The sequence below is a fragment of the Aotus nancymaae genome, unplaced genomic scaffold, assembly GCF_030222135.1.
Source record: "Aotus nancymaae isolate 86718 unplaced genomic scaffold, 86718_ANA_hifiasm-v0.15.2.pri h1tg000040l, whole genome shotgun sequence".
Taxonomy (NCBI): domain Eukaryota; kingdom Metazoa; phylum Chordata; class Mammalia; order Primates; family Aotidae; genus Aotus; species Aotus nancymaae.
In genome coordinates, this window is record NW_026988454.1 from 90052679 (window position 1) to 90079195 (window position 26517).

The following is a 26517-nucleotide window of genomic DNA, read 5'->3' on the forward strand; positions in this document are numbered from 1 at the left end:
ACATTTAAAGAAGAATTGGTACCAATCCTATTAACAGTGTTCCAAAAGATGGAGTAAGACAGACTGCTCCCTAAGTCATTCTATGAAACCAGAATCACCCTAATACCAAAACCAGGAAACAACATGATGAAGAAAAAGAACTACAGATTAATATCCCTGATGAACACAGATGAAAAAATTATCAACAAAATACTAGATAACCAAATACAACAGCATATAAAAAAGATAACCCACCAAGATCAATGTACACAAGTCAGTAGCTCTGCTATGTATCAACAGCGACCAAGCTGAGAATCAAATCAAGAACTCAACCCCTTTCACAATAGCTACAAAAATAAAACATTTAGGAATATACCTAACCAAGGACATGAAGGACCTCTACAAGGAAAACTCCAAAACACTGCTGAAAGAAAAGAGATGACAAAAACAAATGAAAATACATCCCATGCTCATGAATGGGTAGAATCAATATTGTGACATGACCATACTGCCAAAAGCAATCTACAAATTCAATGAAATTCCCATTAAAATACCAACGTCATTCTTTACAAACCAGAAAAAAAAAAAATCCTAAAATTCATATGAAACGAGAAAGAGTCCACATAGCCAAAGGAAGACCAAGTATAAAGAACAAATCTGAAGGCCTCTCATTACCTGACTTCAAACTATCCTATAAGTCCATAGTAATCAATACAACATGATACTGGTATAAAAATAGGCACCGGAACAGAATAAAGTACCCAGAAATCAAGCCAAATACTTACACCCAACTGAACTTTGACAAACCAAACAGTAACATGAAGTGGAAAAGGACACCCTATTCAACAAATTGTGCTGGAATATTTGGCAGGACACATGTAAAAGAATGAAACTGGATCCTCATCTCTCAACTTATACAAAAATCAGCTCAAGATGGATCAAAGACTTAAATCTAAGACCTGAAACCCTAAAAAATTCTAAAAGGTAACGTGGGAAAAATCCTTCTAGACACTGGCTTAGACAAAGACTTCATGACCAAGAACCCAAAAGCAAATGCAGCAAAAACAAAGATAAATAGATGGACTTAATTAAACTAAAAAGCTTCTGCACGGCAAAAGAAACGATTAGCAGAGTAAACAGACAACCCACAGAGTGGGAGTAAATACTTGCAAACTAGGCATCTGACAAAGGACTAATACTCAGAATCTACAAGGAGCTCAAACAAATCAGCAAATGAGAAACAAACAATCTCATCAAAAAGCAGGCTAAGGACATGAATCGAAATTTCTCAAAAGAAGATATATAGATGGACAACAAACATACATAGATGGCTCAACATCATCAGGGAAACCAATCAAAACCGCAATGTGATATCACCAAACTTCTGCAAGAATGGCCATAATCAAAAAATCAAACAACAATAGATTTTGGCATGGATATGGTGAAAAGGGAACACTTCTGCATTGCTAGTAGGAATTTAAACTAGTGCAACCACTATGGAAAATACTGCAGAGATCCCTTAAAGAACTAAAAGTGAACTACCATTTGATCCAGCAATCAGACTACTGGGTATCTACCCAGAGGTAAAGAAGTCATTTGAAAAAGATATTTGCACACACATGTTTATAGCAGCACAATTCACAATTCACAATTGCAAAAATATGAAACCAGCCCAAACGCCTCTCAATCAACGAGAGGATAAAGAAAATGTGTAAATATACCATGGAATACTACTCAGCCCTAAAAAGGAACAAAATAATGGCATTCACAGCAACCTAGATAAAATTGGAGACTATTTTTCTAACTGAAGTAACTCATAAATGAAAAACCAAACATCCATCATATGTTCTCACTCATAAGTGGGTTACTAAGCTATGAGGTTACAAAGGATAAAATAGGCTTTGGGGACTAGGGTGAAAGTGTGGGTTGGGTGAGGGATTAAAAGAGTACACATTGGGTACGGAGTACACTGCTTGGGTTACAGGTGCACCAACATCTCAGAAATCACCATAAAATTATTCATGTAACCAAACACCACTAGTTCCCCGAAATCTACTGAAATTTACAATTTTTTTTTTTGTAAATTTAAATTTACAAAAAAAAATTTGTAAAGAAACTTTAAAAAGTATCATGGTCATAAACAAAGACAAACTGAATAAACTGTCACGTTAAATGACAGTAAAGAGATATGACAACTAATTGCAAAGCATGATCCTAGATTGAATTCTGGTATGGAAAAAAATATATGAATAGAGTGTATATTATATATTATAAAAGTATGTAATATAAAAATATATTAATATATTATGATAAATGAAAAAACTGATTTCTTTCTTACCTTTTTAAAATTCAATTAGGACATTATATATATTCTCTAGCTCTATTTTTTGTGCATGTGCTTACCTAGAAACCTAGATATTATATCAAAATTGCTTATCAAAGCATGAAACATAACTGTTTACCCTTTCCCAAATACAAGTACTTTAGAATTAACCCCAGTCATCCAACTCAGACTTATAATTAGTATTATTGTATGTTTTAGTTCTTTTTATAAATTCCAGAAGACATTATCATTGTTTCTTTTATTTTATACAGTCAATGTTTATTTTGACTTTAATACCTGTTTTTCTCATTCCTTCTTTCATCACAGTTCCTCCAACTAGGATAATTTCTCTTCCACTTGAAGTGACCCTCTATTGGTTGCAAATGCTCCAATTCATTTTTGTCTAAAACTGTCTTTATTTCACCTTGTTATTGACCAATTTTTTTTATTGTGTACCAAATTTGAAACTGACTGTCACAGTATTTTCTCCCAGCTCATTTAAGATAATAGTTCATTTCAACTTTTATTGTTGTGAGAGAAGCCACTGTCAGTCTAATCGTCACTCAGTTGAAAGTAATTGTTTTGTCTCTGGCTGTTCTTAAGTCCTTTCCTCTGATTATTAAAATATTCTATACTTTAAAAAATATTTTATGGATTTACTACAGTATGTCCAGATACAGGTCTATTTTGCTTGGTATTTAGGGTGCAATCTGAGTCTGTGGATTCATATATTTTATTTATTTGAGAAAACTCTTGATTTTTAGTTCTTGGGATTTTTCTCTGTTTTATATGACCTCCCTTTTACTTCTACATGGTTAAAAATATTTAGACCTTTTACTTTATATTCCATGAGTCTTTTTTCAAATTTGCAACCTCTTTGCCTTTCAGTACACATTTTAGTATCTTCAAACGTCTTTTATTCTACTAATTCTCATTTTAAAGGCATCTAACTTGCTGTCAAAATTACCTATTGAATTTTTTATTTCAACTAATTTTTAGTTCTAGGAATTTTCCTTACCTTTAACATTTAAAAATCAAACATTTACAACCATTTTTTAACATACTTTGCCATCATTTCATTTATATCTTCAAACATGCTAAGCATTCTAATTTATATATTATGTGTCTGATAATGCCAACATGCAAGAAAATCTTTAAAGATTTTCTTGTTTTTACTTTCTTTCTTTCTCATGGCATCATGTCAGGCCTCATGATTTTCAATGAAGAGGTCACAATTTCTCGAAATTTCCTCTGTGGGGAAATTTTGAGGCCTGTGCCGAAAGTAGATTTTTCTACAGATAATCTGCATTTGCCTCTGCCAGTATGGGAGATACTAGGTTGAAATCCTGTTAAACTAAATGAGTTACTTTATGGTCTTCCAGACCACCTGGTAAGTATGAATACAGGCTACAAACCATTTCAGAACTGTCAGGTATGAATTCTCAGGAAGATTGTTTTCCCTGTACGTAGTACCAAGGTTTTAATCCTGTAATTTTCCATGAGGACCTTAGAGATGGGTGAGAAGCATATTTATTTCATCCTTACACTGAAGGTGTATGGTTTTGTTTTTCCAGCTTTATACAGAGGGAGATCTTGTTCACTATTATTACTGGTCCCTAATCTTTGCCACTTGTCACTTCTGTACCTGTGAGGCTGGTTAAATGAAGTGTAGCCTAAAACTGCATTCTCACATATTTATGTTTGGCCTAAAAGTTTTTCTGTATATCACAAACTATGACAAGTGGAGGTATAAACCAATCATAGCCTACACCTGTGCCAGTCACTGAGTTTCGGCCAGTCACATATAGCCAACTGTTTGAACCATGTTCAAATAAGGTAAATGCCAAGCTGTAACCAATCCAGCTGTTTCTTTACCTCGCTTCCATTTTCTGCGTGTCACTTTCCTTTTGCTGTCCATAAATCTTCCACCACGTGGCTGCGCTGGAGTTACTCTGAATCTGCTTTGATTCTGGGGACTGCCTGATTCACAAATCGTTCATTGCTCAATTAAACTCCTTTAAATTTTATTTGGCTGAAGTTTTTCTTTTAAAAGACTAAAAATGAGATTCAATTCACTGGATTTGGTAAATGCTCTCAAAATAAAATCTGGCTTCAATGTTGCACTCACCTTTCCCGTATCCTATTTTCAGTCTTGAAATCAATCTTGAGACATTGATTATCCTTTACTAACTTTCCAGTTTATCAGCTCATTTGAAAAGATTATTCTCTATATTTTCCAGAGATTTTTTTTAGACTTTTTTAAAAATGGTACTGTTGTTCTAAGGTATCCAACCCACAATTCTTCTATATATATTCACATATACTCCCACATAAATACACTGAATCTGCTAAACATGCTTCATGCAAAAGCTAAGTAACTGAACAATTTTCTAGACTGGAAGAGTGGCAGGGGGAAAGCAGGGTAACAAGGATTAGAATGAGGAAAAGACAGTGGAACCACACAATGCACAATAGATTTGCATTTTATTCAAGGTTATGATTCTTCATTCAGTCCAAGAACCACACAAATGTAAAATGGCACTGACAGTAATTCTTTGGTAAACTCTCACTCACTCCTGGGGACTTGCACATTTATTGGAATTGTCAGCTGACTACATACACATAAGCAAGCTGAAGTCAGTGAATCTGTTGTTTTTCCATAGAAAGAGTTTTACTCTACTATATTCATACTTCGATTTAACATGAGAAAAGTTTTGCTACTCAAGTATACTGATAATTATTTGGCTTTCAACCACAACCAGAACTAAGAAAGTACCTAGGAGAAGAAATGTAAAAGCCCCTTAAACATCTAAGCAGACACCTCAGGCCCTAACAGATTATAAAAACTTTTAGTAAAAAGACTGCACTGTGTTTAAAAGTTATTCTCTCATGTTGCCAGCAAATCACCATAGTCAGAGAAACATAGATGATTCTTCAGAATCATTACTAATTGTTTTAGATCAAACTGGAAGGAAAGACATAATACAAATTCGATTTCAACCTCATTAATTCAGAACTGACTAGTTCAGAATTTTTAATACAATTTTTAAAACTCTGAATTCTTAGAAACCAAACAACTAGAATTTCAATAAACAAAATTATTTTCCTATGCTTTCCACAAAAAAGAAAGAGACAAAGGAAAATAAATAAAAGAAATTCCCTTTAACTTGGATGAGACCCTGCAACCCAGTTTTTCATGCAATCTATAATACAGCACTTTACAATATAGCTTCATTTTCAAAAAGAACATTTTGAGGGTCTACATGTCCTACCATTTCCAAAGGTTGTGTTATATCCCACTTCTATCCATGTAAGGCTTAGTGTGAGGATTGCAGGCTGTAGTGACAACCTGTGAAGGTAATAATAGACACTGTCTCTGCCACTGTACTGGTACTTAACATTGTGGTCATAATGTTAGTTTTTTAGTAGTGGAAACTATGAGAAAACTAAGGCTTAACATGATTAAATAATAAGTAAGTGGCAGAGCTAGGGCCTCAGTACAGATTTCCTTAATTAAAAACAGATTTTTTTTTTTTTTTTTTTTTTTTGCTGCTTTAGAACTATCTCCCTAATGTACATACATAAAAACAGTAGACATTATTTTTTGCTAATTTTCTCTGACCTGTTATCCAGGGTTAAGAAAGTACAATCACATTCAGAAGTTTTTGTGAGCATTATGAACTATAATTGTAATGGTTAAAGAAAGAAGAAACACAAAAAGTGGCTCAACAGTCAAAGACAGGTTTATTTTGGACAATAAACCTGAGAGGGGTTCCTGTTCCTGGCTGATTCAGTTCAGGAGCATTTTCTCTTACAGACTAAAGGTATTTAAGAAGTTAGGGAGGGAGAGCTTATTTCAGGTTCAGAATGTTTCTGTGTGGAGGAGAGTTTTATTGAGGGGTTGGAATGTTTCCAGTCAGAGGTGTCATTCATGGTTTACTGTCATGCTGACATTAGCCATTAGATGGATTTTTTGGGGCTGGATTTAGGCAATTTTTAATCAAGGGGAACTTAAAATGGCAGAGTTTGTCCAAGATGGTAATCCTACTGCTCTGTTAATAATGCTATCCCCTAGTTTTCAAACTCTAAAAGTTGAAAAATTAGATTTTTGTGATTTCATATTTGAATCTTAGCTGAGGAATTCTTCTCCCATTTAATCACTATCTATAGAGTGTTTTTATGGCTGATGCCTTTCTTGTGTTCACTAATGCTTTGAATACTATTAAGAAAAAATAATGACATGAAAAACTGCATCATTTTTAACTTCATTCTGAATTTAGTAAAGTTAACTATTTTCTTGTCTTTTCTTTCAGTATGTCAGCATCAAATTTGAAAGATATTAGAAAAAAAGACACAGAGGTATGATTAAAGAAACAACTGATTTACTGGAAGTTTCTAGAGATTTTTATTGAGATTTCTAACTTCATTTTTGATGATGGATGACACTTGACAGTTTGATCTAGGAGTTTTCTTATATTGATGATAAAAATGAGAAATCAGGGCACCAGGAAAAGAGTTTATTGAGGCAATAAAATCTTATTTAAAATATTTATTTCAGAGGTATTTATCACATTAGCATCTAGGTCCCCATACTGATGTCAGAATGTTTTTAAAGATGAGCTTTTCTCTCTTTGGGAGTTATATGAGATTTGAGAGACAGTTTTAAAACAGCATAAAACACTTATATTTTACAAGATACTGCTCAGACATCAGACATTTTATAAGAGAATAAAAACAGTCTGAGGAAATATTCAAAGCTTAGATCTACATACTTAAATACCAGGTGGTAATTATAAAAACACTCGTATGCATAATTCAATTCTCACCATAATCTTGTGTGTTAGGTATAATAAAAAGCATCTTAATAAATTTTAAAACATAAAGCATAAAGAAGTTTTATGAATTTGCTTAGGGTCATAGCTGACAAGTGAAACAACCCAACTTCTTCCAACTATGAGTCCACATTGTGTCTCTCTCCATGAAACACAATGCCTGAAGGTCTCAGTCAGTTAACTTTAGGCTTCCCTATTCACATCCTTCAAACAGCCTCCAAAACAAGAGGGCAACATGACACAAGGGGAAAAGTTGGATTGTTTCAGACAGACCTACATTTTGCAAGCTGGTTTCAACAACTACTTTATCACTGTTCGACAGCATTTCCTTATCTACTTTTAAAAAGATAGTAATGACTATTTTATTATGCTATTGTGAAAATTAAACCTACACAGTTATGATTAAATTAATAGACACAATAAAGCAAAGATATTTTCCACAGTCTGGAGTTTCTATTAAGGCTTCAGAAAACTCAATAGCAAGATTTTTCTTTTTCTGACTACAGCTAAAAAGTGTGTCACTCCATTTCTTAGAGCAATATTGGGTGTAAATTAATATTGGCTTTTGTAAAGATTTGAGATGCTTGAGAACAGAAGGGAGAATCCTATAACAAGCCAATAATGGCCTAAAAATTACATTGTTGGAAGTTTTATGTTACAGACTTAATTACTTCAATAGAAATAGATCACCAAGAGACTACTGATTATTGTTGATTTGTTTATATGTTTTCTATTTCTATAACTTCTACTTCTAAAACTGACTTCCTTATATTCTATTTGGGTTTAATATTATGTCTAATTTTTTGCCATGAATGTTGTGCTTATTGATTTGTTTTCAGTTTTTTCACTTCTAATGTATATAATTAAGGCTATAAATTTTTCTCTAAGTACAGCTCTTTTGGTATCCCATAGTTTCTGATAATTACTATTTTTATTATAGTTTAAAGTATTTCCTAGCATTCTTTTCTTTGACTCATCAGTTAGCTACATATCTCTTTATTTCAAAGTGTATGGTGATATTCCTGTTGCCTTTTTGCTATTAGTTTCTAATGTAATTGCATTGTGATAAAGCATTATATTCTGTATGCCTTCAATACTTTCAACTACATTGAAAGCTACTTTATGGCCCAATATATAATCAATTTCTGTAAATGTTTCACATGCACTTGAAAAGAATATTTGGGAGAAACATTATTGTAAATATATTGTCGAGATTGCTAATTTTTTTTCAGCTTTTCTCTGTCTAATCACTGTGACCTCAGTCTATGAAGCAATCAAAAGCTCACTCCCAGCCACCTGTAAAAGTCAGTAAATGTCCCCCAACTGTTAAGGGGCAACTGCCCAGAGCCCCCTGTTCTCCTCCATCCTGGCCCCATAATTATTTATTTCAGCACCCTGATAACTTCCAGCAGATTTTTGGTGTGTCCAGATTTTTCAACTAAACTCAGTGGGATATTTTATTTGAAACACTGGTCTGCCCTAACCAAGAACATAGCCTATTTGTTCTCTCTCCTTCCATAGAATGTGAGTCTATAGGAACAATGACTGTGTCATCATTATATGTCCAGTACTCAGAAAAACGCATAGAAGCGTACAGTAAATATTTGTTGAATGAATTATTAAATATAAACTTCCACTCCAACATTATAAATGCTTCTTCTCGGCTCAGCAACTTTGCAAACATCTAGTTTCATGAAAGAAAGCTCTTTAGAATTCAAACTCCTTGGCTGGCTACTGCAGCTGTTTCAGCTCTATATCTAGAATAATTGGATAGTTACCCTTTCTAATCATGTCTATGAAAGCCCAAGGGTGACTTAATTCATTGACCATTATAAAATGCTTTATCATCTTCAAATTTAAGGTTAGTAAGTATCAAGTTATATGCTTAATTAAAATAGCTTTAATTCCATGTGGGCTTAAGATTAATGTTACTGCACAAAAATGCAGAGGCATTAGGGACTCTCTATGTGAAAAAACATTAACTATTATGTTTGGGGTTGACAAGTCTTTTGTCTGATAAACTCCAGGGAGGTGAAGACATTTGAAACACCTATTTATCCTAGTTACTTTCTCAGAGAATTTTAAATGATTTTACCAATCAAAATAACTCTTCCCTTAAAACACAGTTCAGGTATTATGATATTAATATGAGAGAACAAAGCGAAATGGTGTAAATTTATCCGAGGTCAAAAAAGGTAGTAATTAATTTTCAAATTCATGGCCTCGTCTCTTGACAATGTTCTGGGCCAGCATGTAAATGGTGGAGTTTTAAATAGTTAGGGAGGCATCTGAAAGAGCTAATAAAAATTAAATAAGATTCTCCTTTCTGAGAAACAAGTGAAATAAGATTTGTAGGTAAGTAGGTATCAACATCCTAAGAAATCTCTTAGAAATAAATCATATTAAGCATTTTTCATCACATTTTCAAACTCTTCTCTTCAATTTCTTTTTATCTTTCTCCAGAAGTTAGAACTAAGTTTAAAAGGTGAGGGACATTCACTCTACCCATCATAAGTAGTAGGCCCACTGCTAATGACCAACATGTAGGCCATGGAATCCTCCCCCTCTCCTAGTGACCAGTGGCTTTGGAAATACCTAAATTTGGATATCTATAGTTCAGTATTTAAACATGACAAGACATGTAACATTTGCAAAAAATTACAAACATCTCTGACTTTAGATTATAAAAGTACGGTAACTGTCCAGCAATCCTAGATGAACAGGTATAAGAGGGGAGGCGGCCAGCCAAAAAGAATAGCCTTCAAGTAACCTAGGTCACCAGAGCTAGATGTTATGCAGAATGCCCAGCTCAGAAGGTTAACTTTAAGAGGTTGACATACCTACTCATCCATGAACCTCCTGGATCTAACCTGACCCCTGGTACATAGTAGGCATATTATAATTGCAAGTGAAAAAAACGTCTGTTGGATTTAATCCAAAACAGAATTCATGAAAAGTATATTGGTGCCCTAGTGACGACCAATGAAGACCAATGTGCTTTGTTATAAAAGTAGTTACTCCTTATCAATGATTTCACTTTCTGGGATTTAAGTTACCTGAGGTCAACCATGGTCCTCAAATATTAAATGGAAAATTCCAGAAATAATTCATGAAGTTTTAAGTCACAAACCATTCTGAGTAGCATGTTGAAATCTCATGCCATCTCTTTTAATTCCACTCAGGCTGTGAACCATCGTTTTGTCCATTAAATCCACATTGTACACAAAACCTGCCCATCAGTCACTAAATAGTTGCCTCTGTTATGAGATCAACTGTCATTGTGTCATGGTGCTTATATTCAAGTAACCTATATGTTATTTAATGATGGCCTCAAAGCACAAGCATGGTGATGCTGACATAGTGTTGTAATTGTTTCACTGAGTTTTGTTGTTAACCTCTTACTGTGTGTAACTTATAAATGACACTTTATCATATGCATGTATTATTTGTAGAAAAACTGTAGATATAGGGTTTGGTACTCTCCATGGTTTCAGTCTTTACTAGGGCTCTTAGAACAAAGCTCCCATGGATTACAATGAAATTACTGTATTGTTATCATTGTGAACTCAAAAATGTTATGTATTGGTTATTTTTCAATTCATTGCAATAATTAATGCTTTATTTAAAATGCTGTCACATATTCTGTGATCATACCTGTTCTATATTTTATTTAAACATTTTCATTGAAATATAACATCAGACAGAAAAGTGCACAAAATTGAACAGTTTGATCTGTCCTCAAAGTAAATACAATCATGTAATGCCAACCAGATCCAGAAACAGAGCATTACCAACTCATCCAGTCACTATTCCCTCGTTCTATGTCAAATCCTGGTTATTTTTGCCTGTTTTTGAACTTTACATGACTGAATTCATGCAATATGCTTTCTGTTTTATCTGGCTTCAATCATTCAGCATTATGTCTGTGAGATTTATTCATGTTAAATGTAGCAATAATCCTTCATCTTCATTGCTATCTAATATTCAGTTGTCTAAAGAGAAAACAATTTATTTATCCTAATTAGTGGATAATTTGGTTGTTTACAGACTGGCTTTTAGAAATTTTTATTTAACTTCTACAATAGTCTTTTGATGCACACATGTACACAATTATTTTGGGCATGTAATGAGGAATGGAATTACTGCATCAAAGAATGTGCATATGTTTAAGTTTTAGTAAATACTGCAAAACCTTTTTTGCAAAGTGGAAATTTACAGCTTATACTTCCCCCAAGAGGGTTAGATTGTCCTAGTTGCTCCACATTCTTACCAACATGTGACAGCTTACATTTCAACAGTATTTTCTTAATTTTAGCCATTCTATAAGGTGTTCGGCAGGAATTTACTGGAGATTTATTTTGCATTTTTTTCTGCTAATGAGGTATGACATATTTTCTGATGTTTACTTTCCATATATAATTTTTAGTGAAATTTTATATTCAAGTAAATTAATTATAGGAAGAGCCTTTTGGTTAACATTCACATGGAATGCAATAGTTCTCATAATCTGAGCCCATGCTGACAAGTCCATCTATAATATTCTTCCCAAAACACCCTCATTCAAGTTCCTCACCATCTAATTAAACACTCATACTCTATGAATGGAGATACATGCATCTAAGTATCTCTCTTTCCAGAAAATATAGGCAAAGTTTGAATTTCTACCTAGTAGGATAATTGCCTTCCTCTGCTGTCCTGAAGACTACGCCTAATGGGACTGCAATGCCTGACCACTACACCTTGGGCTGATCCACCTCAGTTAACCTGACCATGCAGCCAAGGCTGTGGGTTAACAGGAGAAGGCACACTCTAGGTGTGACTCAATTGTATAAGATATCTTATTTTTGCCTTCAAGGCCTGCTCAGACCTTAGCTCATATTTCCCTTACCATCTAAGAAGCAAGTTTTACTTTGGTATGCTCCAAATTTATAGCCTGATATAGCAATTAATGGGCATCTTTTGATTAATGATCACCCAATGAACTATAATAATGTTTTTGTTTTTGTTTTTTGTCTCACCCGGAGTCTAGTAGCAAGCCAAGAGCTCTCTCTCAAAAGAAAGCAAATTGTTTGCTAAATAGTTTAATTTTGCTTTAAAGTTCTAGAGATATTACTACTATTATTTTCTGATTGGAGCTTAACACAAAGGAACCTATATAGAATTCTGATTTGCCTAGACAGTTCAGACATCCTTGGGTCAGAAGGGCCAACCAATCAGCCAAAGATCCAAAGAGATGATCAAGAAGAAGCACTACTGCCATTTGTCTGGACAATATACTCAATATCTTATACCTCTGACAAAACTGACAAAGGTCACTACCATAAAAACAGCTGCCGCTTCTGTCACTAGGTAATAGAGTTAGTTAAGGGTTGCTATCATTGTCACCCACAACCAGAGTAGATTACATGCAAACTCTGCTTGTTCACATCATTAGCTGCAGCAGGTATGCTGACTAAAGAGTCTATGCCTCACTTGAAAGGGAGACTTAGAAAGCAAATATCTAGTTTTTTTTCCATATGTTCATAGGAAGTGGGTTTAAATTCTGGCCAGTCAAAATGAATGCAAAAAGTCACCTTTTTAGGCATTCAACAAATATTTGTTAATCTGAATTAAACTAACCCAACTCCTCTTCTTTCAAATCATAATAAAATGTAAGGAAATGTGAGCCAAGATTTCACAGCTGTTCCCACAACACAAGGACACCTGGGACTATGACCCTGGACTTATTCCTAGCAACACTGCTTTCCAGAATGCAATGAGTTAAGATAAATAATAATTTAACTGTGTGCCATTTCCTAACAAACAGATTTCCCCTGCCTAAGAAAATGAATTTTCATCTCTTTGAACATATGGCTGAATTTTCCATTACTAAAATCTTGAGATTCTGTATCAGTTAGGACTATTTATGTTGTAAGAAATCAAAAACACAAATCAAAAGAGCTTGTTAAAATAATCTGTCATCAGAAGTAGTTCCTAGTTCAGGCAGTGACTGATCGTAGTTTAACAAAATGTTGCTCAAGACCCAACTTCTGTTTTTCTGCACTGACTTCAATGGCATCTGTTTCAACTACAGGGACTACAGAGTGCCGAGGGACCCCTCCCATCAACACACACATACACACACACACACACACACACACACACACACACAGAGAGAGAGAGAGAGAGAGAGAGAGAGAGAAAGATAGAGAGAGAGAGAGAGAGAGCCCATAGTGAGGTAGACAAACAGGTGCCATAGTTATAAACCTGAGAGACTCACACGCATATTTCAGTAACTGTTACAGAAGTAAGTGGAAGCTTCTCCTTTCCATAAATTTCAGCTCCTCCCATCTTAGTGCTTTTGACTGCTTTATGTGGTCATCTCAAACCCATATAACTGGAAAGGTGGGATGAGCTGCTTGATTTAAGATGATCAGAATTTAACCCTGAAGATAAGATTGGGTAAATACTATCCCAAAAATATGTAACTGAGAATGGAAGGGAAAGATTCTACGAAAGGAAACAGGTTGGAAAAGCAGGCTACTGTTGGTAGAATAGCAGGGAAATAGTTATGATATGGCACACCACAAAAGCTGTTTCGAATTGGTTTGAATTTTCTGTATAAATGCAGCCACCCTCATTTTTTAATGGTTAAGAGCTATGCAGTCCATTAAAGACTACCACTTCTATGGTATTTTAAAAGATAAATTTTCAGGGATGGAATTCATTCACATTTCCCATAATTATAATCCTTCTCAAATTGTTATGTTTGCCATTATATGTCAATCCAAAATTTCAGATATAAGCATTTCTAGTTGACTTTGCACTGATGATATTAAAAATTGCTGTTGGGGATACCAAGGAGTATCATATATAGATTCACAAACTTTACCTGTTTCCCCATACATCATGCCCTTTGACTGTTCTTTAGATTAGAATTCCTCAAGATGATTTCAGTATCAACAATGATTTGCAAAACTTTTTGTGAAAATCATATTTCCAGTTCAAACACTCTAAATCGAGAGTGCCGAAAATCATGATCACTTAAGTAATTCCTAGCTCTACAAATGTTTTGAACTTGGAATTCCATGTCCCAAAAAGCAATGTCAAGCTCTTGCACTATATTTATTTGTCTCTAGGAGATACCACAAATCACCAAAATCAATCCCTGACACATCACAGCAGCTTAAGAGGACCACACCTCCACAATACAATTCATGAAAAATTGATAGAATGCTAAAATGTGTTTAAAAGAAAAAGCAAAATTTTTCAATCTTACAATACTGGCTGACATTGAATTATAGTAGCTAAGCTCACTGTCTCTGACACCCAAGTGAGTACCTGGAATAATGCATTTTTATCTATCAGTGACAACCTTTGCATAGGTAGCAGGCTGCAGAGAGGGGAAGGAGACAGGTAAGTCACTTGGTTCAGAAACAGACAGCCTGACATTTGGCTTCTTCTGTACCTTGGCATTAAAAGAAAACCAAAAACCAGCAAGCAGCCAGCTTTTATTCCAATACCCTACAGGCAAGATACACGCCGAGGTCGCATATCCACTTTCAGGCAGGAGGGACATACTTGCCTTTGTGGAAGTCCTCTCTGGAAGCACACAGTTAGAAGCTGCTGGCTTTCTACACTGCTCATCTTACTCAGCAAACAAGAGATGAAAGAGTACCAGGAAAGCATTTTCTATTCACTTTTCCCATCCTGTCATTTGCCATGACAGGGATAGAGTACATGGCATTTGTCAAAGCAGCCAAGAAAACCTGTCTGGGGAACTTTTATTCAGGTTGCTTTTTAATTTGAGATGGCAGCAATTTTAGGAGTAATTCTGGTAAGTGTAAAGGAGAAAAAAAAAAGCAGATACTGTTCTACCTTTGTAGCTGTATCATTTTTGATGATGCTGAAAAATGTTAAAGAGAATTGATACTTTGAAGTCAAACCATATCTGTCTGATTGTATAGCCCTTTGAGAAGTAAACTTCTTTTACACAGTAGCAAAATAGACCAAGTATTTCATTTAGATGCCTTTACTTTTATCTATCCAGTTTTTTAAACCAAATTAGATATTCTTTATTTTTACATTATTCATAGTTAAAACACAGAAGAAAATATTTGTATCATTCCTTCACCCTGCCAACACAATAATCTTAGTGTAAATAATATTTTCTATCCTCCCTTATTTCACAGACCATAATTTAATAAATTTTTTCATAATTTGTTGCTTGTACTTAATAGCAATCATTTTATATTACTACATTGAATTGAACAGTATGTTATTAAACAATTCTATTGTTAGAGATGCAAGTTGTTCTATGTTACAAATAATGCTGCAAGTAACATTTTGGGGCAGGGAGATTTGGGGGATAAAGAAGTCCACATATGTTCATTGCATGAAAGTTCGTAAAGTTTCTGTAGTCCCACCACCCAGAAGTAACTATTTTCCCCGTAGTAATGTCTTTCTAGCTTTTTTCTCTATGTACTTAAATATTTTTAATGTAATAACACTACATATTATACTTTCTATCCTTTAACAACAAATAATGTACATTTCTGTATATAATTAAATATAACATCTGATGTGGTTGAGCCTTATAGTCACACCTGTGTCTGAATACAGTTTCAATCATTTTCTAGATATGTGGCTTTTAGGCATTGTGCATTATCTCCAACGCATTAGGTTGTTAGGAGGACTAAATTTAAAGTTGTATTATAAATGCATTAAGTGGTACATAGTAAATATTCACTAAATACAGTCATTGCTATTAACATTATAAATGATTTAATGGCTACATATAATTTTTTGCATAGAGAACATAACTAATTCACTCCTAATTATTAAATATTTATTTCCATTTTTTCACTATCTCAAAGAAAAAGACCATAGGCGGGGCACAGTGGCTCATGTCTGTAATCCTAACACTTTGGAAGGCCAAAGCAGGCAGATTACTTGAGCCCAGGCGTTCAAGACCAGCCTGGGAAACATGGAGAAACCCCATCTCTACAAAAAGTGTAAAAGTTAGTGAGGTTTGTTTTGGTGCACACCTGTTGTTCCAGCTACCTATGAGGCTGAGGTGGGAGGATCACGTGAGCCTGTGGGGGTTGAGAATGTAGTGAGCCATGATCTCACTATGGCACCCCAAGCTGGGCAAAGGGGGAATGAGACGGGGAAGGGAGGGGAAATGAGAGGGCAGAGAAAAGGGAGAGGACAGGAAAGAAAAAAAGAAAAGAAAAGAAAAAGACCGTAAACATTCTCATATATGTCTCTATTTCCTAAGCATAAATCCGTACGATTGTAATGGCTATGTGAAAGGATATAACTGTTTTTGGATTTCTAAAAAAAAAAAAAAAAAAAAAAAGAAAATCCAAAAAAAAAAAGACCAAAAAAATTCCAGGAAATTTACACCGACTTATACTCCCACACAAAACCCACATCCCCTCCCATTTGTTTGCAAAAACAACTGCTTGACATAAGAAAACAAAGAAATATACCAGCCAAGTTTTCGCCAAAGCTTCTGCATAATCGAGGATTGAACTGACATAATTTGGTAAGTGCAATGAATGATACACTTCTCCCATTTGAATCTCTGCATGCTATTACTGTCACTAAACTGTGTTTGGAAATAAACTGCATTAAAAGAATGCCTTCAAATCACAGTGCCAAAAGTATCAAACTAGGACTCTTAAAAAGTAATAAAGCATATTCCAACCACATTACTTTAAAGGTTTATTAGTAACATAAGAGGAAATGCTTAAGTACCTTATAAACTAAGACTCAAGAGGGTAACGGGTATTTCTGAAATGTTGTTGTTTATATTAATCACAACATATCTTACATTTGAAGAGTAATGTATTGTAATTTAATAATTTAAGACATTATATAGTGTTATATAGCTCCTAACATATTCATGTATCACAGGATATTTATTTGACACATATGTATCGCAGGGTAGTTATTTCACACATTTTCTGTAACTAGATAATAACAGCCTAACAAATCTACAAATATCTTATTATACAAAAGCTCTACTATATCTACTTTATAAAACAAATGAGTTCAATTCCTTATATTTTTGAATGTCAATTATTGGATTTCTGTCCTATCAAAAGCTTACAGTATAAAAGAAATTACTATGGATCGTTTGTGTTCTCCTAAAACTTTCTGTGTTAAAGCCTAACTTCCTAATATGATGATATTTAAAGGTGAGGCCTTTGAGAGGGCATGAGGGTAGAGCACTTATAAGCAATGAAGAGACTAGAGCTCTCGTTCCTCTCAGCCGTATGTCAATACGACAAGAAGATGGTCATCTGTAAATCAGGATGCAAGACTTCACCAGACCCTGGATCTGTCAGTACCTTGATTTTGACTCCCAGCCTTTAGAACTGTGCAAAATAAATGTTTGCTGTTTAAGCTACCCAGTCTATGGTATTTTTGTTATAGTCTGAACTAAAAAATATTTTAGTATCTTTTTTCAAGAGATTCCTTGACAAAAATTTTTTAAAACTAATCTTAAGATCAATTAGCTGACTAAATTATTCAAATTGCCTAAAATTAAGATTATTTATCAATTTTGTAAGCATGGAATTCAAACTCATCAGAAAGTCCCTGAATGTTCAAAAGGCTTCTGATCTCCAGACACTTGTAGGAGTCTACAAATTGTCAGACCAAAATACCTTCTGAACATCTGAGGTGAAAATCCTTCTCGTAATGACTAATGGCTAACGATGTCTAAAAAAAAAAGATTTGTCTCAGCAAAACATGCAATAATTTCAAGTAAATTAGAAAAGAACAATTCCATAAAGATTTTAAACTTTGCTAACGGGAAGGATGCTATTTCAATAGTTCAGGCTAATAAGGTAATGGCATCACCTTGCAACCCTGGATTCTCAGAGAAGGCAGCCACCTTGCAGATGTGTATCATCTGTTGCAAAATCAATTATAATAAAGAGTCTAGTGTAGGCAGCAAAAAAACCTATCATCACTATAGAAAATACTTACTAATACTGGGCCAGCAGAATCAGCTTTCCATAAAACAAAGCAAATATTCCTACAACTTATCTTGTTTGTTTTTTGATTTTGTTTTTATTTTGTTTTTTTGAGACGGAGTCTCACTCTTGTTGCCGAGGCTGGAGTGCAGTGGCATGATCTCAGCTCACTGCAACTTTTGCCTGTCAGGTTCAAGTGATTCTCCGGCCTTAGCATCCTGAGTAGCTAGGATTACAGCATGTGCCACAATGCCCAGTTAATTTTTGTGTTTTTAATAGAGATGAGGTTTTGCCGTGTTGGCCAAGCTGCTCTCAAATTCCTCACCTCAGGTGATCCATCCACCTGGGCCTTCTAAGTGCTGGAATTACAGGCATGAGCCACCGTGCCCAGCTTCTTACATCTTATCTTTATAAGACATTTGTCCAAAGTGAGACTTCTGATGTAATACTGTGTGGTATCTTCGTCATTAACTAAAGTACAGTTCATTGTCATGGTAGTTTTTATTGTATTACATTTCCCAATTCTGAGATTGCTTTCATATCTGTGACACTACTAGGGTATAAAATGATAATGTAAGTAACTTTATTATCTACTAATTGTTTAATATTGAATAAATTTCCCAATCTCTCTGGATCTTACTTTTCTCATTTGTAAAACAGGAATAACATCTTTCTTGTAGTATTGCTTTAGAATTTTTAAAAGATCTGGATCAAATCTATAGCACCAATACCCAACACCTAATGTATTGCACAGTAAATCATAGTTATAGTAATTAATTTCAGTGTTTTATACTTGATATTGACCATTAGATAATTAATAGAACATCTTTAAATCTTTAAATAGTTTAACAGAGATCAGATGCACCAAGCAACAGATGAGAGTAAATGTTGGCTTAAAAAAATAGTGCCATTGTTAAATAACACTTTATGCAGCTCAGATTTTTTTTTAATCTGTTTGAAGCTAACTCAGTTCTAGACATGCATGCACAGCGAGCGGCAGCAAAATCTAAGGAACATACTGTTTCTGAGTTACCTAAGTGGTAACTCTATAATAGTCAATTTCACATCAACAGCAGGTAATAGTCCAAGTCAGACTGGGGTTCAAGACCATTGATACTCAGTGGACCTTCACCCCGCACTGTAGGTTATGCTGTTTGAAAGCTGACCTTGATGGCAACAGCAGTTTCACCAAAGCTTGCAGTCTACTGTGCTCTTACTATATAGCCACTAAACACAAGCCTTGTGAACTCAACAAAGTGAAATGTAAAGTTTAAAAAACCAGAACCAAATAATTTATGCAAAAGCAGATAGCAAATACTGACCAGCCATCTAAATGATCACAGACCCAGCAGAAAGCGGCAACACAATTAAAAGCCTCTACCAATCTAAAGTATTATTTTAGATATTAAAATAAAATTTCTATCCTACTAGGTGCTCACAAAAGCTCTAATTTGAGACAAAATTCTCTAATTTTAGCTCATTTTCTACCTTTTTTCCCTTTCGTCTGACCTATCTATAAACCATGTTCATAATACATTTACCAAAACATTAGTTAACTTATCAATTAAAATTCATCAATCATCTTCCATCTTTCACAGGACAGTCTCCAACTCCCAGTCTGACCCCTATTTATCTCTACAATCTCCTACCCTGTTTTCCTTGAACTTACCCTATATTTAAATTTGACTGTTTATTGTGTATCAAATACCACCTGTATCCTTCTTTGCATTGCTTAATGTGTTTTGTGCTCTTCCATTGTTTAAATACCCTAATCTTTCCCTCAAGACTCAATCCAAGACTCTTTTTTCTACATAAAAGGTGCAAACATCAAACCTCAGAGAGTGATTGCTAACAGAAGTTAGTACATTCAGAAATAATTGAGCATTGTAGGAATATGGGACCAGTAATACTATTAGATTTTTCAAGAGAAGTCAGAAATCTGGGCTTTTATAGGAAAGCTCTTCATGATTACATGATTTAAAATATTTTAATGTGTAATGAGATAACACTGACAAATTAACTGGTATGTTTTGCATTCGTGATAATTACTGATGGAGCAGCTTCACTCTGTTCATCATCCCATCCGCACTTCTGTCTCCACCGCCATTCAGGTGTGGACACCTTGGACCAGGTGCTCCTCTCATATCTACCACCACCTTTCACATTCTATAAACACCAATTTATGGAATAAGAAAACAAAACCCAAATTGTTTGAGATAAAACATCCACTAATCAGAAAGGTAAGCGCTCAAAGTTGAAATTACATTTCATTACAGAGAAATTATATTTACTGCTCAGTTGAGTTTATGGCCTGAGGATGTACCTACCCACACGTGTGTGGTCTGACCAGCACAGTGTGATCCTCTCCACAGTCCTACTGAGCCATGACTTCTCTTTTTTTCCAAATGCTGAGAATTTCTTGTTGTGAGCAGTTACCAAGATGACTTGTATTTCTGTGGGGACTTCTGTCTCAACAAGACTGTTTCTCAAGTTCCTTGAGGGGCCAAACCTTTTATTTTGTTCTACCCTCCAACACCAATTCCAGAACTCTCCCATAGTATGCGCTTTAAGTTTCTGCTGAGGATTATGACTGGAGAAAAGGACTAAAGGTATAAGAAAGAAGCAGACAGCACAGATAGATACATTAATGCAAAGACTGAACTAAACACTCATTTTGAAGGAAAGACCACAACTTTCATCACATTCCCAAAGAAATCTAAACTACTCAAAGCTAGTGAAATTATACTGCAAGTCTCTACAACCAACACTTAGGTGGTTTGCCTTTCACTGCTGACCGGAATAGAGGGAGAATACTTCCTTGGAAATTAAGACCTTGCTGTATCAGTTTAATGCAGACCTCTTGCAGGACATAAGTAGGTTCACCCTAAAGCAAGGATCTTTGCAGCTCAAGAGTTTATTGGTAGATTCTATCAGAAATAAAGTTCAATTAGAAAAAGGTTTATGTTTATAATTTACTTTATAAAAAACACTAGGATATGAAAGTTTGCCCTTACACATGTTAACTTCTGCCCTGTTCTCTGTCAACACTTAATTACAAAAGAATGAATTCAGTTATGATACAGACATCAAAAATTGATCCCTTCCCAATAAAATGGTTCTATACCCCCAGATTTCTCCCTAGAGCTTAGGAATTCCATTTTAAATAAGCAGATATCTTATTTGGAATAACATAGTGTGCTATCTTGTATCACCCCCCTTCTTTATTTTTGTTTCTATGATCGAGCACATAAGAAAGAATAGAACACCAGGATTTAGGTCTTACTGAGAAGCCCCCCTGTGACGGGGATTTTTATCCCCCAGCATTCACAGGATTCATGGCACTGATATAGGGCAGCCTGATAGTCATTGGTCCAAGCAGCTTTCATAAATGCCTTCACATAAATCTGCTACTTTAATTTAAAGAAAGAAGTGAGCTTTTGTAATCTTTATAAAGAGGAACTGTTCCCTGTGATGTGTCATTTAAATAGGCTCAGGTATCTAGAGTTATAACAGTTGGAACCCAAAGACCCCTTTAAGGGAAAGCACCAATGCTGACACTTACACATTTTAATTCAAGCCAGAAGTTCCCTGAAGTTTGCTGAAACATAACCCAGCACTACCCAACAACAGTTAGAAACAACACCCTGCAAGGGCCAGTTATTGTCATGAACAGCTATAACTGAGTTGTCCACTTTTTCTTCATTCCCTTAATTTTTCTACCCTATTTATAGCCATTTCTTATCAACATTTAGATTTTGTAGAACAAACGTTTTTTAATCCCAGGACAATCCTAATTGCTACTGTAAAACAACCTTATTAAGAAAGATCCATGTGATGGTTTAATCAAGTGTTTTATTTCTATATTTCAATATTTTTGCTTTAAATATTAACTATCAAAATCTGAAAAGAGAGAAAAAAAAAATCAAATAGTCTCCAGACCATCCTGTATCATTATACCTTAAGACTATAACTTAGGCTATTTTTAACTCTCAAAATGGTCATTTGTAGAGACAATTATATGTAATATATTTATGAAGTAATGGAAATGCATATGCTCTTGGCACTATGCGACCTCCTTCATGCTTTATTGACTTTTTATCTTTCGCCACAACCTTATGAGTCAGGCACTGTTGTTGTTACAATTTTAAAGAGAAAACTGATGCACAGAAAGGTTAGTTACTTTGGTCAAGGTAATACAGCTGAAACAACAAAGCAGTGATTTTGACCCAGGTGTTGGGGCCACAAGTCAATACCCACATCATCAGGTAGAACTTCCATACAATGTGCTACCACTCAACAGAGACACTACTGTTCCTGTACTAAGATCGAAACAGTAAATTGATCCTATTCTTGGACTCAGAGGCCCAACACCACTAATTAGGTAAGGGAATCTGATTCTCTGATTAAGTTACATTATCAAGATTTAAGTCCCACTCCCCAGAGTGTTTATTCAAAAGACCTAAATTCCCAGCGTTTATTAATCTCTCATCTTCAAAATAACACTGTAGATGTGGCTTATCCAAGGACACTCAGATAATAGATAGTAAAGCTGGAATTCGAATCCAAAATTCTCTGGCTCCAAGAATCAATCTACTGGAAAACTCAGGTGGATCTTAGGCCAAGGATATTGATGTCCTTGTTTAGTGGAAGCATACTGTATGATGATTCAGTATAGTTGTGTAGTACAAACTCCAGGGTCTCAATGACTGGATCCAAACCCCTGCTTTGTTCCAGCTGTGTGACATTGACCAAAATAACTAATCTCTCCATGTCTCAGTTCTCTCTTTCTTTAAAATTTTAATAATAATAATGCCTAAATCATAAGGCTGTTTTGAGCAATAAGGTCAATAAAGCAGTTAGCACAGTGCAGAGGGCATATGCATTGTCAGTACTTCATAAATGTATTAGACGTAATTTTCTCTACCTACACTCTCTATCGGCAGCAGAAGTCATGATAATCAGTCTGATTCTTGTTCTAGGATTCACTCCCAACTCCCAGTGTTGTAACAGCCCAAATAGCAGGGAATGTTGTTGTATTCTAAATTCGAAAGATCAACAGAGAAAGACTGACATTTATTTATGGCCACAGAAGACAATTAGAGGCTGACAACTGACATATTGTGTCCCTCCAAGGAATTGTATATTTTAAATAGGTCTCAGCATCAGGCCAGGACTAAAACTTCTTATGGATTTAAATTTTTAAGCAGATGATATTAAAGTTATTCCACATTCCTATTGTTCATGCCAAGATTCAAAAGTCATCTTGCCATTTTGTGCATTTCACCATTTTGCATAAGTCAAAACCTAGTAGGTATCTTTGATATTTCCTTACCCTTTGTCCTCATATTCAAGTCCTACCTCATGGGAAGCCCTGCATTAAAAAACTTCACACTGAAGACAAAGACAACACCTGCTTGAAAGGCCTTCTATAATAATTCTAAAAATTAACCTTGGAATTTACATTAGGCACAAAAAACTCCCCACAAATTCCAAATAGTATAATCAATATAAACTTCCTTCTCTGATCACAATGCACTGACTCCAGGAATGCGAAAGATCTATCTTCATAACTCTTCAGTTTAAGAAAAAATAACAACCAGAACTAGAAAATACTAAGAAACACTACCACATAGTTAAGCTTATAGAACAAAGCAATATTTGTAATCATAAGCATTAAATAAGAGTAAAAATAACTGAATTAGGCTTTTCATCTCAGAAAGCTAGAAAACAAAAAAAAATATATATATATATGTATACACACACACACACACCTTAAGGAAGGTTGAAGGAAGAGACAAAGAAAGGCAAAAATCTATGAGCTATAAACTAGAAAAAGTGTAAAACAAATAAATTCAATAATTGGATTTCTGAAAATAAAACAATAAACTAAATAAACAACTGGCATAATTAACTCAAAAAAGAAACAAATAGAAATGATAAATGTATAGAAAATAAAGTACAAAATAAATTAAATAATTATTTAAAATATTTTGGGAGGAAAAGGATTGGGAAAATAACTAATGGATACTAAGCTTAATACCTGAGTGATGAAGTAATCCGTAGAATAAACCCTGTGGCACACATTTGCCTATGTAACAAACCTGCACATCTTGTGCATGTAACCCTGAACTTAAAAGTTAAGAAAAAAACCTACATATTGCATAACATACACTGTTCTAGAATAGAATTAATAGTCATTAATAAGATTTTAATGTTTTATTTATTAAAGTATATAATTGTAAGTGCAATTTAGAAGCTTTTCTTAGATGCAATTCCTAATGAATCTAACAATTGAACTCATGAGATGTACGTATAGCTTCTTATGAATGATACACATTTCAGAAGGAATAAACAGATTCTCTCATAAATCTGTCCCTGAAAAAGTCAAAGCTCATAAACTTTTCATAAAGCATCTTATGTACTACATTAAGTTCAAAAGAGATAATGGCAAGAACTGTGAAGAGTCTGAGATTTTCACAGCTTGTAAACTAACAAGTTAGCCTGCTACACTTTCATTGATGGTGACAGAGGACATGAGATACCTGGGCCAGAGACAAAGAACCTAATTACTCACAGCACATCTAGAATAAGTTCCACATTTGCATTGGTTCCATTTAGCCTCTAAGTCCTATGGAGGAAGCACAGAGGAAGGAGTCCAGGTAGATGTTACTGACACAGTGAGCCTAAATCACAACTGAGAAACTCTGAACTTAGGAACATCTAATCTTTTAAAAGATTGCTATAAGCAAACTTGCCTAATATTTTTCTCAGAAGAAGACACTACCTTTATTGTCCTGGACAAACAAATTTGCCTTCTACCCCATAAAGATACTATCTCTATCTTCCAAGGCTGTTAACTATGCAAACATCTTTGAAAAGGAAGCACAGAATAAAAGCTATCTGCTTCTGCTCACAAGACACATGGAAACATGAAACTCACAGAGAATTGTCTCCCTACAGACAGCACATATAATACATGAAATATTTGTTTCAAAAAGATCAAGTGCATACTCAACAATGCATACAATTCTTAGAACCTGGAAATACCCTACATCTGGAAATGTCAGCATCTGTAAGTTATTAGGTATGGTTTTCATATGTGTGTCAGTTAACTTTTTTTTTTTTTTTTTTGAGGCAAGGTCTCACTGTGTCACCCAGGCTGGAATGAAATGGTGTGATCTTGGCTCACTACAACTTCTGCCTCCTGGGCTCCAGCAATTCTCCCACCTCAGCCTCTCAAGTAGCTGGGACTACAGGCATGTGTCACCATGCCCAACTAATTTTTGCATTTTTTGTATCCTGGAACTTAAAATAAAAATTAAAAAGACCAGGATAAAGGCAAAGATATCTTGGAAGGGGCAGAAAACAAGAAAATAAATAAATTCATTATACAGAAAGTAATTCTTTTACCCAGCATTCTGGTAGAATAGCCTAATGCAATTGAGAGTCACGAAGTAGCCGCTAAGACCCCTTCATAGAAGACTGATGAAGACAGTAGCAAGAAATGGTAACTACCCCTGAACAGAGGGAAAAAGATTTTCCATCAAACATCAGGATTTCAGGACTGCTGTTTGAAAGAACTAGCTCCAAACATGTGTTCACCCCTCTCCCAATAAAGCCGTCTCCAGCACAGTCTCTGGAGAAAACTGATGTGAACACATTGGAGAATTCCTCACAGATGTAGAGCATCAAGACCTACAATGAAAGGCAGCATGTCAGTCTGTATAGGTAAGGAAAATAGGCTTTCAAAGGTGGAAGTTACTTAATGTCTCAGTGCCTGTTTCTTTTTATTGAAAGTTTGATGTTTCAGTTATATGACAGTAATTAACTCTTCCAAAATATATTTATGGTAAGAACATCTACTTGTTCCATGTTTTAAACCTTCCCAGGCATTCTAGAAAATGCTGTGTTTGAAACAATCCACACACAAAAAAGTATTACCTGGGATATTTACATTTTAAAATGCACTGTTTTAAGAGATAAGTGAAATATTTTTTTATTTTTTATTATACTTTAAGTTCTGGGGTACATGTGCATAATGTGTAGGTTTGCTATATAGGTATACATGTGCCATGGTGGTTTGCTGCATCCATCACCCCATCACCTACATTAGATATTTCTCCCAATGTTATCTGTCCCCTAACCTCTATCCCCTGCTATCCCTTCCCTACCTCCCAACCCTTACAGGCCCTGGTGTGTGATGTTTCCCTCCCTGCGTCTATGTGTTCTCATTATTCAACACCCACTTATGAGTGAGAACATGCGGTGTTTGGTTTTCTGTTCTTGTGTCAGTTTGCTGAGAATTATGGTTTCCAGCTTTATCCATGTCCCTGCAAAGGATATGAACTCATCCTTTTTTATGAATGCATAGTATTCCATGGTGAATATGTGCTACATTTTCATTATCCAGTCTATC